This window comes from Dipteris shenzhenensis, unplaced genomic scaffold (assembly GCF_047967505.1).
Source record: "Dipteris shenzhenensis isolate YYH24624 ecotype China unplaced genomic scaffold, Dip_SZ_1.0 scaf0340, whole genome shotgun sequence".
Lineage (NCBI taxonomy): Eukaryota > Viridiplantae > Streptophyta > Polypodiopsida > Gleicheniales > Dipteridaceae > Dipteris > Dipteris shenzhenensis.
Genome location: NW_028239646.1, coordinates 33295 through 39867, shown reverse-complemented (window position 1 = coordinate 39867; position 6573 = coordinate 33295). Strand labels below are relative to the sequence as shown.

The following is a 6573-nucleotide window of genomic DNA, read 5'->3' as shown; positions in this document are numbered from 1 at the left end:
TATTTCCAATGCTTCCCTCCAATGGGAATAAGATCGTTCGGTGGTATACCCCAGGCATTTGTATATCGGAATTTCTACTAATCATTTATATCTTTCATTGTCACTTCCATATCGATGATCAATGCATTCAATTGGTGGAGGATTCTAGTTGGATAAATTCAATCAATTCCCATCGGAGTTCAGGTATTGATGGACTCTCCATGGGTCTCATTCTACTGACAGGATTTGTCACTACTTCGGCAACCTCAGCAGCTTGGCTAGTTACGCGGAATACACGTCTATTCTATTTCTTGATGTTGGCCATGTATAGCGGCCAAATAGGACTGTTTGCTTCTCGAGACATTTCGCTTTCCTCTCCTATGTGGGAGTTGGAATTAATCCCAATCTACCTACTTTTATGTATGTGGGGTGGGAAGAGACGTCTATACTCAGCCACGAAGTCTATTCTATACACAGCTGGTGGTTCTATCTTTCTCCTAATAGGAGCCCTAACTATGGGTTTCTACGGGACCCAGGAACCCTCCTTCAATATCCGAGATTTGGCAAGCAGATCACATCCTATATCACTAGAAGTGCTTTCTTATCTAGGATTCTTCGTGGCGTATGCCGTGAAACTGCCAATATTCCCTTTTCATACTTGGTTGCCAGACACTCATGGGGAAGCACATTACAGCACATGTATGTTGCTGGCTGGGGTATTACTAAAAATGGGAGGGTATGGATTGATTCGAATTAATATGGAATTATTACCTCATGCTCATTCCATACCTGCTTCGTGGTTGGTGCTATTCGGATCAGTCCAAATTGTTTATGCATCCCTGATTCCGCCGGGTCAGCGTAACCTTAAGAGGAGAATAGCGTATTCATCAATTTCCCATATGGGTTTTGTAACAATTGGAATTGGATCCGTGACAGATACGGGTCTTAATGGAGCTGTGTTACAAATGATTTCCCATGGGTTAATAGGTGCCGCTCTATTTTACCTTGCAGGGACTTGTTACGATAGGACACGTACCCTTTATCTCGATCAATTAGGGGGGATGGCTACCCCAATGCCCAGGATATTTACTATGTTTAGTATCTTCTCAATGGCATCCCTTGCATTACCCGGGATGAGTGGGTTTGTATCGGAATTGATGGTATTTCCAGGAATAGTGACTAATCAGCATTATTCATCTATATCTAAGTTATCGGTTGTAGTAGTCGAAGCGATTGGTACAGTATTAACTCCCATTTATTTGTTATCTATGTTACGTCGAATATTCTACGGATACAGAATATCCAACTATTCGGATCCATATTCAGTTGATTCCGGACCGCGGGAAATATTCATATCGATTTGTCTCTCTTTACCAATCCTCGGTATCGGTCTGTATCCAGACATGGTTGCATCTCTACGGAATCACAAAATACTATCTATCCTGGTTCCGTACTCTTTTATGGGATAGTAGAGGGGCAATAAAACGCAGTATCGTTTGGATCGGTAGTCGAACATATCTATTCAATGAGGATTACTCTTGGAAGCGGTTCTGGTATTAATTCCTATAAGGGAAGGCAGTGGGAATCCATGCCGCTGGCGACGTAATTGCATGAATGTCTGGGTGAGGAATCCACAGCGCGATTCCTCATGCAGACTCTGATTCAAATCACGAATTGATTACATGTAACACTTCAAGCATCTGACGAGGTAACATTTTTTGTTATCTCTCCCCCCGATCGAATTAGCGGTCTTCTACCTAATTATTAAGTAAGCCACCCGTGATTATGTAAACCGATTCCTGGTGGATTAACCCCTGAGAAACAAATCCAAGCAATGAAGAATCCTGTAGATGCTACAATAGCAGGCCCTTCCCCCTGCCAACCACTAGTTATTCTGGTATGGAGATGAATAGCATATATCAGCCGAGTCACTAATGCCCAGGTTTCCTTAGGGTCCCGGCTCCAGTAGGATCCCCACGCTTCATTAGCCCACACTGCTCCAGAGAGAATACCAACAGTCAGTAGAGGAAACCCTAAGCTGATGATTCGATAACTCCATCGGTCCAATTGGTGGATCAATCGGCACCTACGTGAATTCAAGGATAGTCGATGAAAACTGTTTCTCGGATTACTTCCTGCCTGCTCGTAGCAGTGTATATCCACTCCCGGAGAGGGGGTCCAGGTAGGAAATTCTTGATTTGGACCGGGGATAGAAAATTGTTCTGCGTCATAGGTGGCAATCGGTGGAGATGTTGCTGATGGAGATCCACATAACGAAGTCACATGGCTTAGTGGCATCATACTTACATGCGTCATTAACCGATGAGGTTGCAGAGCAGGTACTAGCGGTGTGGATTGTTGCATTTCCTCAGGAAGACCCAGAGTTGCGAATCCATGGGTCGACATGGCACCTGGTGCCGTGACTGCACCTGACCATTCGTTCCGACTCCTAATTCTCATAATTACATGCATTGGGGAGAAGCTCCGTGAAAGAAACATAGATGATTCATGTAGATTGCTCGGTGGTAGATGTTTGGGTTGAATCCGACGAATCGTCGTAAATCCCGTTATACAGATGAAAGCAATTGTCATACCTCCAACGCTCAAACTAATGAGTCTCTTGAGCTTGCGAGCCAGCCCCATCCGGTGAAACAGAGTGACGGAAAGAAGCGTAAGAAAAGAAATGTGAGCGAATATGTGCTCTATATCGGTGTGAATCGTAATGAGGAGAATCCAGTGAATTAGTGAGATTTTGGAGAGTATGTACCACCCACCCATTATTCCCAGGAGATTTCGGGTTTACCCCTTAAACGTCGAAACGGGGAGAATTCCCTATTCCTACTGCTTTTCCCAGTGGTTGTATCAGACACAGCCCTCGCCTGCAGGTTGAAATTAAATGCCGCTACTCGGATTCGAACCGAGATGCTCTAGCACTGCTTCCTAAGAGCAGCGTGTCTACCAATTTCACCATAGCGGCTCGCTACTCGTTATACTTATCGTAATTAATGATATCACATCTTCGGGTGAATCGTCAATCTTCCTGGGGGAGAGTACACACGCACAACAAGGGACCTTCCCTGTCTATAGTTGATTAGGTATACGGCGCTATACTTGTATAGGAATAACGGGATATGGCGTAGCTCGGTAGCGTGCCATCTTGGGGTGATGGAGGTCGCAGGTTCAAATCCTGCTATTCCGAATAAACGAGGTCGGAACATATTTTAAACGGAATAGAAGACGTTCCCGTTCCGGGAACGCAGATTTATCTCCCGATTCTCTTTGGGTGTTATCGACCCATACCCATTCGTAGTAGGGATAGAGATAAATCGATGATCGTGATCGAGACCCTTGTATCATAGGAAGGAAGAGAGGGATTGGGCTCCTTCTTCATGCACGTAACCCCCCCCCCTCGTGGTTATTACCAACATTCATTGATACAACTCTGTTAGTATTTGGATTTTATTTACCGCACGGTACCGTCACGCAATAATATCAACATGTACCCGTACTACTTACTAGGGATCCAAATTCATCAATAAGTTCCCTGACAATCACTTATCTCGTCTTCCCCGTTCCAACAAACAAATAGTTCACTATCTATTCCGACCGACCCCACGTCCTATTGATACGGCAATTCCTGTTACAACCGGGGAGTACTACTGACCAGTTTCAGAAATTTTTTCATTTGTCACATAGTAAAAACTTCTCGACCGTCCAGTCAAAATGGATTTAGCTGGAGAAAAAGCTTTCGATGCTACTTCATTAGTTTGGGTCTTCCAAATATGATTGCGAATCTTCCTCCGCGACCTAGAAGTACGTTTTTTTGGAACTGCCATAATGAAATCTATCTATTCGGTTTTATCATCGAAATGAATGCGACGAGTATGTTGATACGTACGAGTAGAATCAATATAATGAGGGAGGGGGTGATTGCGTAGAATCATTAGAAGGGGAACAACTGGGGGAACTGGGTTTCCATTCTATGCAAAAGAATCCCAGCAAGAATCATTGACTTCTTTATGATAACAATTTGCTAACCAACCAACTCCTTTCCATTTAAGCAAATGGGATCTACTACAGATCGAACCAAATCCTGTCTGTATCCCGATTTCCTTCGCGTCTTCTTCTTAGAATGGATCTTCCGTATCACTTTCTTCCTCTCGAAACAGGGATGCAAGACGCGCCCCCTAGCAGTTGCGTTACTCAGCCGGGGATGTCCGAGATCAATTTTGGATCCGTGACAAACCAATGAAACTCGATATATCGACATTACCGTATTGGACTCTGATGCGTTGTGCCCAAGCAGAGCGAAGTGACGAACATCATAGAATCTCCCCGGTTCTACTCGGAGTTGTTTTCCTCCAGTATCAATTGCTGCATGTCTATCCGTAATAGTCTTGTCGTGTGAAAAATAACCCAAAACAACTCAATCGGTTTGGGGTCAAAAAATGGAACCTAGATAAGTATCTCCGACACATTTGATTCCTGTCAAGTCTCGACGCCGGGCTCGCACCAGAACGAGAAACAAATGGATTATTCGGTTTGATACGCGTGATCTCACCTGTCCATATATATTCCATTCTTCGACGCTCCATATATCTGACAACTATTGACAGAAAGAGTTCCAACCCGGGTTAAATATGTTTATGGAATTATCTTATGAATGTGCTTGGATTGTCCCCTCACGCCCATTCGTAACCTCTGGTTTGATCGGATTGGCATCGTTTCTTTTTCCAAAAGCCACTAAGAGCCTTCGTCGTATACGTGCTATGCTCAGTGTTCTTTCATTAGCCGCAGCTATGTCCGTCTCTATCGCAACATTCTGGCAACAAGTTACTGGTCGCTCCACTTTTGAATACTCATGGTCATGGATTCCCAACGACGATATTTCTCCAAAGATAGGATTTTCAGTTGATTCACTTACTTCCATTACGTCGATATCAGTCACCACCATAGGTGTCTTGGTTATGATTTACAGTGATAGTCATATGCGTCACGACTAGGGATACGTAAGGTTTCCCGTCTATTTAAGTTTCTCCACTGCCTCCACGTCAGGATTAGTGTTCAGTCCCAATCCAATACAGATTCATGTTTTTCGGGAATTAGTAGGGATGTGCTCTTACTCGCCGATAGGTTTTTGGTTCGCACGACCAAGTGCTGCTAATGCCTGCCAAAAAGCTTTTGCAACTAATCGTACAGGAGATTTCGGATTATTATTGGGTATATTAGGTACGTATTGGATAACTGGTAGTTTCGAGATCCGCGAATCGTGTGATTGATTTAGTGAGTTGATTGATAACAACAGCGCCGGCTCCTCCCTTGCCAATACATGTGCTCCTCTACCATTTTTGGGTCCGGTATCTAAATCTGCACAATCCCCACTCCACGTATGGTTGCCCGATGCAACGGAAGGACCCACACCTATTTCGGCTCTTATACACGCCGCTACTATGGTAGCTGCGGGAATTTTTTTTTGTAGCTCGAATGCTTGAATTGTTTGAAACCTTACCTCTAAGCATGAATGTTATCTCCTGGATAGGCGGAATAACGGCTCTACTGGGAGCGACGATAGCTCTTGCCCAGAAGGATATCAAGAAAGGTTTAGCTTATTCTACTATGTCTCAATTGGGCTACATGATGCTGGCTCTAGGTCTCGGTGCTTATAAACCTTCGTTGTTTCACCTCATTACACATGCCCATCCCAAAGCTTTGCTATTTCCCGGATCCGGTTCAGTAATTCATTCGATGGAAAGGGTTGTCGGATACTCTCCCAATAGAAGTCAAAATATGTCTCCCACGGGTGGTTCGCGAAAATATATGCCAATTACTGGAATCACTTTTCTTTCAGGTACTCTCTCTCTCTGTGGTATACCACCTCTAGCTCGTTTCCGGTCCAAAGATGAAATTATTGCAAAGAGTTGGCTACGTTCCTTTCCCCCCGGATGTATAGCCTCATTCACAGCAGTTCCAACTGCTTTCTACATGTTCCGCATCTATCTCCTCACGTTTGAGGGGAATCTACGCGCCGGTGGCGGTACCAATTCATCCCATTCCTCTATGAATAGTGTCCATTCGGAGTAACACCAAAACGATAGCAACGAGTGGAGATGGGTATGATGTTCCTCCACCCCCGCGAGACGAAGGAGTCGATTCAGCAGGGAGGTTATGACGGGGAAGATTCAGTCGATAGAAAAGGTTTCTGCAGAGTCCAATATTCGTTCTGAGTCTCTATATCCTAAGGAATCAGACGTTTCGATGGTATTGCCTTCAGTAGTACTGTCGATACCAACTTCGTTGGTTGGATCAATAGGAGTCAATCTCGCTGGAGGAGAAACTGGTCCCGATTTGCTATCCGAGTGGTTAACTCCCCTTGCAGGCTTTTCAGAGGACAACAACAATCCCGAAAATTTGGTACAATTGCTAATAGATTCAGCAGGTTTCGGTTGGTCTATCACTAGCCGGAATATCTATCTCCTACGTGATTTATGGACCGATATCCTCTCACACACAACCTTGCGGTGATATTGATCCTTTTGCCAAACAATCTATGGGTTCATTTAACCGTCTCATTGGGGACTGGTCACACAACCGGGG

At 44.4% G+C, this 6573-nt stretch overlaps 1 non-coding gene across 1 annotated transcript; it reads left to right on the top strand.

Moving 5' to 3' along the window:
* Window positions 1-3104: 3104 nt before the first annotated feature.
* On the top strand, window positions 3105-3178 carry TRNAP-GGG (transfer RNA proline (anticodon GGG)). The gene has a single exon. It is a non-coding gene; the product is annotated as a tRNA-Pro (tRNA).
* Window positions 3179-6573: the final 3395 nt, after the last annotated feature.